We start from the raw sequence: 11,292 nt of genomic DNA, 5'->3' as shown, positions 1-11,292 counted from the left end.
ATGCACTTCAACTTATGATTGGATTATGTCCCAATAAAACGATCATAAGTTGAAAACACCGTAAGTCAAAAATGCATTTAATATACCTAACCTACTGAACATCATAACGTAGCCTAGCCTAACTTAAAAGTGTTGAGAATGCTTACGTTAGCCTAAAGTTGGGCAAAATCATCCAACACAGACTATTTTATAAAAAAGTGTTAAATAGCTTGTGTAATTTATTGAATACTGTACATTATGTCAAAATTGTGATGGTTCCACACCATCATAAAGTCAAAAAATTGTAAGTTGAACCATCATAGGTCAGGACTGACTGTGGTGTATCTTTAAATGCTAAGTGAAAACATGGATTAGAAGTTTAGAAGCAAGAGTAGTCATATCTGGCTGTCATCAGAGAAGATGGGATTTGAGAGGGCTACGGAAAGATAGGCACGATTTGGCTAGGAAGAAAAAGTCTTGGGTCGGCCCGTGACTCACTCGGGAGAGTGTGGTGTGCTGATAACACCAAGGCCCTGGGTTCGGATCCCATATAGGGATGGCCGGTTCGCTCACTGGGTGAGCGCGGTGCTGACAACACCAAGTCAAGGGTTAAGATTCCCTTACCAGTCATCTTTAAAAAAAAAGAATACTATAATAGAATATTAGGAGATAGAATCATAATATGTAGAAAAAAACAATTATTATTTTTCAGCAATATTCTATTCCACAGACTATGAAAAATTATAGAATGTTAGGGAATAGAATTGCACAATGTTAAAAAATGGAATTCTAGAATCCTAAGAAAATAAGACCATTAGATAACAGCTAGTCCAACGAGCGTATTTAACTCTAAGTGAGAGAACTTAAGGGTCCTGTCCAAGCTCACAGTAGGTAAACTGCAGAGCCTGGGACTGGAACCCGGTTCGGCCTAATACGGTCTTGAGCATCCCAGGCTGGGACACAATCATTAGTAAAAATGAGACCTGATTTGACCAAAGCAGAATGTTAGTGTGCCAGAGGTTCTCTTCATGCCTCACCATGGCTAACCCAGCCTTCAAGTCTTACTTTGTCGCTTCCTCAGGGAGGCTTTCCCTGCTTTCCAGAACCAGGTTAAGTACTTTCTTTATGTTCCGATGGCACCCATTACTTTCCCCTTTCCAAGATACTGCTGTTTTCACCTGATGACCTACTCTTGTCTCTCTACAATTTGTTCTTCACACTGCAGTGAGGTTTTTTTGTTTTTTGTTTTTTTCCAAATGCAAATCTGTTACATCACTTCCCTCTTTAAAACTCTCCTACACCTAACATCTTCCTTTTTATTTGCCTCCGTGGTCCTTCCTGCTTCTTTTCCTCTTACTTTTCCTTCAGGTCACATCTTAAATGTCTCTGTTTCAGGGAAGCCTTCCATGACATCCCCTCCCCCATCTTCTGTCACAACTAGGCCAAGTTCCTCTCTTATACATTTCCATAATACTTTCACGTTTTCTCCATTTTACTATTCTCCAGCAACTTAGTCCAAGTTTGTCTCTCCTGCCAGAATATAAGCCCTCTGAGAGAAGGAGCTGTTTCTTCTTCACTGTGTATCCCCTGTATTTAGTACAGTGCCTGGCATATTGTGGTAGGTACTCAACAAAAATTTGTGAGTGAATCCAAGGGAGATGAGGCAATATCTGTAGGTGAAAACCAGCCTGAAGGATTGATCTTACACCTATGTGCAAACCTTTGTTTGGACAAAGGGTCCAAATATTTAAAGTTGTCTATTATGGTAGGAAAAAATCATGAGAGAACACTGACTTCTGAAAAAAAAAACACCACAAAACAAAAAATGATCAAACAGGGCTGGCTGGTTTGCTCAGTTGATTAGAACAAAAACTTATAACCTCAAGGTCACAAGTTCTGATCCCCATACCGGCCAGGTGCTGAGAGAGAGAGAGAGAGAGAGAGATATCAAGTAAAACCCAGAGAATTCCAACTTCAGCTTACCCCAAACTCTAGCCTCCCAATTATCTTGTAAATTCATGTTCTCTCCCTCCCTGTTCCCTCACCCCACTCCCTCGGCCAGAAACACACAAAAAACTCACTCCTTGGTTCTTCCAACTGGAGAGATTTGGCAGTATGACCAAATGTGCTTTTCCACATGTGTAGTTGTTTATTTGGTTGGCATTTATTGCCCACCTCCATTGTTCCAAGTGCTGTTCTCATAGCTACAGCTGAAGGAGAACTTCTCTCTGTGTCAATGGAGCTCACAATTGAGTGAACCCCTTACATTGATCTCTCACTTGATAGCTTCAAATTTCCAGTGCTTTGCCTTACCTGGGCTCAGTGAAGGAGAATTTTCAGGGTAGTGGAGCCTGCAAAGGACCTTAATCTCATGGATATGCCCTTTGTAAAACTGGGGACTCAGTGAGATCAGAGAATGGATGCTTATGCCATTTTACACAAGACTTTTACCCTTCCATGAGGAGGCTAAATGGCAGGGTGGAGAACGTCTAGAAAGGTGTTCAGGCAGTAGCCATTTCTTTTTTTTTTTCCTTTAAATTTTTATTTTGTCGATATACAATGTGGTTGATTATTATGGCCCATCACCGAAACCTCCCTCCCTCCTCCCTCTCCCCCCTCCCACCCAACAATGTCCTTTCCGTTTGCTTGTTGTAACAACTTCAAAGGATTGTAGTTGTTATAGCCTCTCCCTCCCCCCCCGTTATTTTTTGTGTGTGTGAGTGAATTTATTTATTTATTTTTAGCTCCCACCAATAAGTGAGAACATGTGGTATTTCTTTTTCTCTGCCTGACTCGTTTCACTTAATATAATTCTCTCAAGGTCCGTCCATGTTGTTGCAAATGGCAGTATTTCATTCGTTTTTATAGCTGATACCACATTTTCCATATCCACTCATCCAATGATGGACATTTGGGTTGGTTCCAACTCTTGGCTATTGTAAAGAGTGCAGTAGCCATTTCTTAACCTTGTTAGATCAGGGCACCAAAGCATACCTCTTGAATGAAGCAGGGTGGAGAAACTCAGGAATAACAGTAAAAGGAATTGTATTTTCCAATAAGAATAGAGCAGCTTCCCTGCACCCTGAGGGGTGCTGAAACAAGAACGTAGCTCCAAGAAACCTTCCAAAGACAATCCGAGAACACTCATTCTCTCCCTGGGGTAACCTTTAATGCCAAGGGATTTTTTTTTTTTATCTTAGATTCAGTTCCCAGGTGGTTAGAAGGATAACAAATGGAGATGTCAAAGAGGCAGTGCACACCCACCCCCGTCACACCCCCATCCCTTCCCTAAGGAAGGGTACAGGGAAGAATTGGATACTCTTGTAGCTGCAGTTCTAACTGGATCTCTTCTGGTTGAAGAATAACATCAGACATGGTTTCAGTGACGCTTTGAAGATATATTCATTAGTTTTGACCCTCTCTCTCCCTTGAGTTCTTTACTCTGAATGTGAATCTACCTCTAGAATATCGGGGAGTGAGACTACATAAGGAGCAGAAAGACACAAATGAGATTAATTTCCATGATTCGTTGGTCTTCTCTGGTGGCCAAAGGTGAAGAGAATTTGTACATCTGGAATTTGAAATCCTAATGAGATAGGACAGGAAGGGTTAACTCCAAAATCAACAGAGTGTATTTCATAGAAGGGTAATGATTAATAAAGAACAACATAGTCTTCTTCCTTAAAGGACTGACCTGAAGCTTAGGCCAATCAAATGATGACAACAGGTCATGTTTCTACTAGGGAAAGGCTAAAAGAAATATGTCTAAAAAATCCACAAGTTCACAAAGAAACCCTGGTGAAAGAGACCCTGAATGTCCAGAATTTGGAACTTAGCATGACCATTTTACACCTGTAATATTACCCTAACTGCCGCCAAGATTCGTGCTATCCCCTTTCTATGGGGATTGTGGACATCTAATAAATGTGTTAGTCAACAGATGAACAAGGCAGAGGTTGGAGACTGAATGGTCATCACAAGAACAATTTTCTCTGATGCAGATTACCTTTGGCCTTGGATCTGTCGCAGTCTGTGAGTCAGAGCAGTCCCAGAAGGGAGCCTCCAGAGCTAATAAATGCTGACACACTCTAGTCTTCATTTTCTATTCTATTACTTCCTTTCATAGCTTCAACTAAATTAAGAAAAAAAATGTGGATTATATGTACCGCCTGGGTTTTGTCCAATTAAGCCCTCAGTGTCCCCATGTTGTCTGATAAGAAAACCAGACTAAATGATCTGGGAAGTCCCTTCCAGATCTGGCATGCCAGGTTGTAGAATTCTAAGACATTGTGATCTGTTGACCCAGTTGTCTTGTGGGAAATCCCATGAGACATTAGTTTTCTAAAAGAGCCAACTGTTTGTTTCTCTGTGTGGCAATAGTGTTGAGAGTTAAATATAGTCAAGACAGCAAATGTGTTGCTGTGACCAATGAAGCATTCTTGCCCTTCTCATAGTCATGGCTGTCTTTATGACAATGATTCTCATTGCGTGAAGTAGTTAGGGATTAGCATTAAATTGAGTACTGATAAGACTGAGATCAGTCAGCCACGCATTGTTGGTAAGTATAAGGGGAGGTAGGGTAACAAGTATTCTGAACTTCTGGAGGTTGATAAATTGAAGAAGTGCTCAGAGTCAGAAAGATGCCCAATTGTTAGCTTCCTTTGTCATGACTGCCCTTCACCTTAGGCTATTCTCAAAAAACAAGGTCTTCCTATAATATTAGCCAAAAAATACAGTTGTAACACCCCTTGACCTGTTAAATGGCTTACCTCTGAAAGTTGTAGGTGATGCAGTTTTTTTTTTTTTTTCAAATTTTTTTAAAGCAGCAGTAAACTGTCTCCTCACCCCCCTCCTACCCCGAACAAAATATTATGGTGAAGCAAATATACAAGCTGAAAAGTGGAGTTACTCTGATTGAAAACTGTTTATATGTGTGTGTGTGGGTGTGGTTGTGCATGGCTGCCTGTTCTTCCTTCTCATGAAACCCTAAGATTCCTTAAAGATGATTTTGAAAATCCCTTGCCCAATAGATAAGCCATTGTAGTGAGAAATAGGAAACCTGGGTTTGGGTTTTGTTGTGAGACTTGAATAAGTCACTTAATCTCTCTGAGCCTCATTTTCTCACCTCTTGCCTGGATACATGGTTATCTTACCTCATAGGTTTGCTTTGAGGATGACATGCCACTTAAGTGCTTTGAAAATAAAAATAAATACAAGGGTGCTTGCTACCTTGATCATATGGTCCTTCATGACGCAACCCTTGCAAAGAAAGTGTAGTTGGTGAGAACTAGCATTGCAATTTGGGTGGTTACAAATATTTTAATGAAGAACTACAGTGCTCATTACTTAATTTATTTTTATGCTGTGAGCTTCGTATGGGGAATACAAAGATAAATACATAATAATCCCTGACCTCAAATTTATGTTTATGTAAGAGGGAAGCAGACAAAAAAAAATGCTATATAATCTTGTAAATACAAATATAGAGCGGTGTACAGGGCATCATGGGAGACCTAAAGCTGTCTGAATGTTGGGGTGGCAGGGGTTTGAGAATGCTTCATGGAAAATGTGATATCTGGCTAGAGTCCTGACAGATGGGTAGAAGTACCTCAGGTGGAAGAGGTCAAGGGAAAGCATTTAAAGGCACAGAGTGTTAGGCAGGATGAGTTGCTGGGTTCAGGGATCTGTGAGTGATTCAGTATGGCCAAATGCAGGGTGCATTTAGGGGAGCCAGGGGAGTTATGAGAGAAAAGGCTGGAGGCACTGGCAGGGGCCAGAGAAGAAAATCCCTTGTAGGCCAATTTAAGAAGCTTGGGCTTTTTCCTGAGGCAATAGGGAGCTATTGAAGGACTCAAAGCAAGGAAGCATCATAAAAGACTGTTTTATAAAGGTCAAATTGTCAATAGTGTGGAGGATAGATAGGAAACCATACTGGAGTCAAATGTTGAACCAAGATGAGGTCAGGGAGGGTAGAGAAGGAGGGAGAGATTTCAGAAACATTTGAAAGGTAGACTCAACATGACTTGGTGATTGATTTTATTGAGGGCTATGGAAATAAGAGTTGTCAAAGATGACTCCCAAGTTTCTGGCTGAGCTGACTGGGTAGGTAGAAGGGCCACTCATCAAGATTGGGAAGATTGGAGGATGGGGTGAAGGAGAACGTTTCTCTCTGAGAAAGCTGAGGCTAGGAGAGATTAAGCAGTTTTCCATAGTTACATAGTTTCTAAGCATGTTATACGCCAGTAGGAAGAACGCAGTGCCAGTGGAGAGACTAAAAAGATAAAAGAGAGGTGATTTTAGCTTGACCTTTTCTGTGCGTGCAGACTCAGCAAGATGAGACTCACAAAATGGAAATCTGAAGTTCCAAATGGCCCATGTGTTAGACATTTGATAGGTGTAGAAGACAAACTATGGCGATGTAGTCTGGTCATGTAATAGCTAGTTTTTATTGAGCACTTACTATTTGCCAAGCACCAAGTTAAGCACTTTTATCTACATTATCCAATTTAATAACTGCAGCAACCCTATGAGGTACATAGTGTTATTGCCTTCACTTAATAGATGTAAAAACTGAAGCACAAAAGGGTTCAATGATTTGCTCAAGGCTACATAGTTACTATGTACTGGGTCTTTCAGAGACTTCACACGACATTTTAGAAGAGGAACTGAGGCTGAGGGAGGTGAAGTCATTTGTTTAAGAGCCCGTATCTAGTAGGTGCTGGAACTGTAATTCAAACTCAGGCTCTTTCTGGTACCAAAGCCACCAAACTGTCTTAATCACTGCACTGTCATGAATGGAGGCTATTAAAATAGAAAGTACAGTATATTTTTCTATATCTAGCTCTGTAAGATAAAATGTTCCCTGAATTTATGTGATGGTAGGAATTTGCCCTTAGTCCAAGGGATTTGATAATGAGAGCATGTACTTTCCTTGATAATGTACTACACAGTATAATGTAGCCGGAGTATTTGGAGAAAGCCTCATGGCAAAAGCAGAGACTAGGAAAAACAGAGCGACTTAGGCAAGTGGCAATAGCTGAGTTCTCATGTGACTTCTTTTTTTTTTTTTTCCTTTCTGTCTTTTTCCGTGTCTGGCAATGGATCGCAACCCTCAGTGTTGCCCCCATACCGGACCAGGACCGGCAACGGGATAGCACCCCTCGGTGTTGCTCCCGCGCCTCGCTCAGCCAGTGAGCGGGAACCGGTCTGTATGTGGGATCCGAACCCTCGGCAGGAGCGCCACCGCGCTTCCCAAGCCGCGCACTATAGCAGTGCGCCACTGGGCCGGCCCCCTCATGTGACTTCTTTAGGTGGCTCTATGACAGCAAACTTATATATTTCTTCCATGGAGAGAATGCTCTGTGAGGAAGGAAGCCCTTAGCTCAGGTACCCGTCTTCATCCTGGCCTGAGATTTGCTAACAAGATTTTTTTTTTTTTTTTTGTCTTTTTTGTGAGATTGGCTGTACCGCGCTCACTGGCACCCCGGCAATCCCTATATAGGATCCGAACCTGCGGTGGGAGCGCTGCTGCGCTCCCAGCGCCGCACTCTCCCGAGTGCACCACGGGCTTGGCCCTGCTAACAAGATGTTGTGACACCACCAGTCCAAGTTTGTAGACCATAAACATTATCCTAGTTGTGAAGCATGATGTAGCGAAGAGTATGAGGCTGGGAAGAACAGCTTAATTGCATCCCTGAGATGACCAGCTCTCCAGTGGGAACAACCTGTGGAGCAGGGTGAGGCAGATGGTTGTACTGCCAAAATCCCCTCTTCTGTACTCGCTTGTCACTGCCAGGGTTTTCATCTGGTGATTGGTTTTTGAATATAACTTGATACTAGTCTTATTTGGTGTATTATTAATATTTAATCAAAACATTGTGATTCTAAATCCAGTGATGCAATTTACAAGGTTTTGCTTTGCTGTCTTCATATGTGTGTGCATGTGTGTTTTGTGAGCTTTTTCTTCTTTTTTTTTTTTTTACCAATTTTAAAAAATTGAAACATGATTATACATGTTCGTGGTGTAAGTTTTGCTGTCTTCTTAACTTTGGTTCTGTTACACAAAAGACCAACTTGTGTGTGTGTGTGTGTGTGTGTGTGTGTGTGTTTGTGTGTGTATGTGTGTGTGAACTCTATCTGATTTCATAAGATCTCTTCCAGGTCCATTTTTCTATGATCAATAAATTAAAGGAAAGAGGATGAACAAAAATATGGTATATGATAAACCAAGTGGGAAAGCATGCTTTCATTTTACATACACATACTGAGTGTTGCTAGGTACAAAGAGATGTGTGGGCTAAAAAGTTGTATAAAGCAGTCTCTGCCTTCAAAGAGCTTCTTCGACATTTCTTCCACTGAGCGAATGATAATACCACCTGGATTCCTAATCCCTTGGTGGTTCTCATGCTGTTTGATTTGTCTTTCATCAACAGAGCAGACTAGGAAGCTCTCCAATCCCAACACAGTGAAATCAAATTTAAGATTTTGTTAGAAAAGATAAGATAGTAATAATAACTACAACATTAATAATAGTAAATTGAGAGTGGAGAGAGGCAAGTGGGGACGCATGTACAGATTCCTAGGAGATGATATGTCCTGGACAAAGTTGAGATATTTGCATAGCTCAGTGAAAAGAGAAAATAACTTCAAGAGTCAACATTTCAACTAGAAGACTGCCCGTTCTTTGGTGATAGGAGGGGAAAAATGCTTATGGGAGAAAGTTAAAGCAATAAATTTTATTCACTACCTTTCCTCCAAATAGAAAGCTCTTTTTGCTTAGCCTGTGAATTCCGGGACAGCAGGAGGCCTTGCTAGTGGATTGAGGGAAAAGAGGAAGACAGACCACTGCTTTTCCAAAAAGCAAAGCAAACTGAAGGGAAGGTGGAGGTGCTGATAACCTTAACAACAACTGAATAAATAAATAAAGCTCTTTCTCTGGAAAAATATACATGTAAAATATTTAACTGACATTAAATATTAACAACGAATTAATTTAAAAAACACACCTGAAACATTTTATTTATGTAGGAAGTTTTTTTCCCTTTAAAAAAATGCTGTTTTAAATCTCAAAATCACTTTAGATGTGATTCAGGCAGTAAGTAGTGTGGGTCTCTGGAGGGGTGAGTACTACAAGAATGAGAATAAATGTAAGTGACCTCCAAGTGAGCTTCTTATATCACCTCCTGCCAATTCACTGTGGTAAGAAGGTTCCAAGCTCAAGAATTCCATAATTGAATAGATCGTTGTGTCAGACACACCCAGTGAGATCCAGCATTTCCCTGGCCTCTGTACATATGTGGGAAGGGTGAGGAAAATGAAAGCCATTTGTACTTGATTCTGACACCATGCATCTCCCTTCTCTGCTTAGGGGCTCTGATGGGGAGGGATACTACCTTCCACATGGCATTGCCTCTGAGCAGCTTTGTGAGTTCCTTTGGGCTATTATGTTGGTTGGTACTTTGGCTTCTTTGGCTTCCAACACCAGCTGATGATGCCCTGATCTGAGTCCCAGTTGGGCAGGATCTATTGCTCAGTGCTGTAGCTGTCTCCAGGGCATTGTTCTTGAGACTTCCAACAGGGCAGATTTGTGCAGTTGGCCCATCTGGACAAGATCTATAACAAGTAGAGCTCTGTGCAATAAGCTCATCTCCATAGTCCGCCCCCCCCCACTACCCCCGCCTTCGGGCTGCAGCAGCCTGACACACCAGCCCCGTCATGGAGAGTATCAAAGAGATACTCTCTGCTTCTTTCAAAAGGGTATTGCTTGTGGCTTCTCATTGATTGGCACTACCTGGGCAGAAATGGGAAAACAGGAGCTCTCTGCCCTTCTCAAAAATTCTATCTCCTCCCTTAAGCCATTTTTTTAGTTTTGAATCTCCTTGGCACCAGAGAAATAATATTGCCAATAAAAATAATTTCTGGACCAGCTACCCTGGTCAGCTCAGAATGCTCTCCTCAAGACAGAGACATAAGAGTAGTATGTCAGTGAACAGGAAAGAACAGACAAGCTCTATAGGAAAAGGGGGAAAGAAAGCAGATATCTTGGTTTAACTATAGGATTTGATTTGACCATTGAATTTATTGACTTTCAACTTAAAACACCATGTGAAGGGAGAGGGAGTGAGGGAAAAAGGGAGAGAGAGAAACGGAGGCTGGGGTGGGGTAATTGGGCTTACATAGTTAATAATTCTAGGTCCAGAGAATAGGATGCAATGTTGAAGAGATCATTTGAGCACCTCTCTCCTGCAGCTATTAGCCCCACACTTTAATCTCTCCCATTTCCATTTCTCACAGTTGGGTCATTTCAAAGGACTCTGTATACCAGGCCCATGCATTCCCATGTCCTAGTGGTATGTCAGGCCTGAAATGGGCTCTTCCACACCAACTCTCTTTATTCTGACATTTCTGGTAGTTTTGAGTGACTGCTACACCTCCTCATGGCTCTTTACTGTGGAAATAAAGGGAAGCAGGAGAAGGGTGAAGAAACATCTCTGACTTATGCTTCTATAACTTCTAGAACTACTACCCTGAGGTTGGTCAAGTCAGTATTTGTCCAGGATAGGGGTCCTGTATATGCCTAGTTCCTCCCCAGGAACTTCGAAGCCCTCTGAGCAAGGTTGCATGGCACCATTATTTGCTCACCGAAAGGAAGTGAAGGAGCAAGCTGGAAATGAGAGGTCCTGGAAAATAAAGAGATTTTGGAGAAAAAGAAGAAACAAATGGAAGTCCAGCCAGCAAAAGACTCTGTGAGGATAGTTTCTTTCTTTCTTTTTTTTTTTTCCTTTTTGTCTTTTTTTCGTGACCAGCAACGGATTGCAACCCTCAGTGTCGCACCCGTACTGGACCAGGACCGGCAACGGGATCGCAACCCTCGGTGTTGCACCCGCACCTTGCTCAGCCAGTGAGCTGCCGGTCTGTATGTGGGATCCGAACCCTCGGCGGGAGTGCCACCGCGCTCCCAAGCGGGGCACTGTAGCAGTGCGCCACCGGGCCAGCCCCATGAGGATAGTTTCTGTATTCTATCCTTCCTGGGTCCTATTACCCTGGATCTCAATTTCCTTGAATGTTTTCTAGCTTCATCAAGTTAAGTTTCTTAACGAATAAGTGTTTTTATCTTTTTACACTCCCCAGCAGCCCAGCAGACCCTGCCACTGTGATAGCTAGTTAAGGAATAGAACAAATTTTTCTGAGACCAGGAGGTTCAAATGGATCTGGAAGGGTGGTCTTTCCGAGGGTCCAAGGTTCCTGCCCCAATTCTGACAGTGTTGGGCTTTCCAGGAGACTTGAACACCTCTCTGTTGGGTTTCATAGCAA

The sequence above is a fragment of the Galeopterus variegatus genome, unplaced genomic scaffold (assembly GCF_000696425.1).
Source record: "Galeopterus variegatus unplaced genomic scaffold, G_variegatus-3.0.2 Scaffold2991, whole genome shotgun sequence".
NCBI classification, from domain to species: Eukaryota; Metazoa; Chordata; class Mammalia; order Dermoptera; family Cynocephalidae; genus Galeopterus; species Galeopterus variegatus.
The sequence above is the reverse complement of the archived record's forward strand: the minus strand, read 5'-3'. Positions refer to the sequence as shown.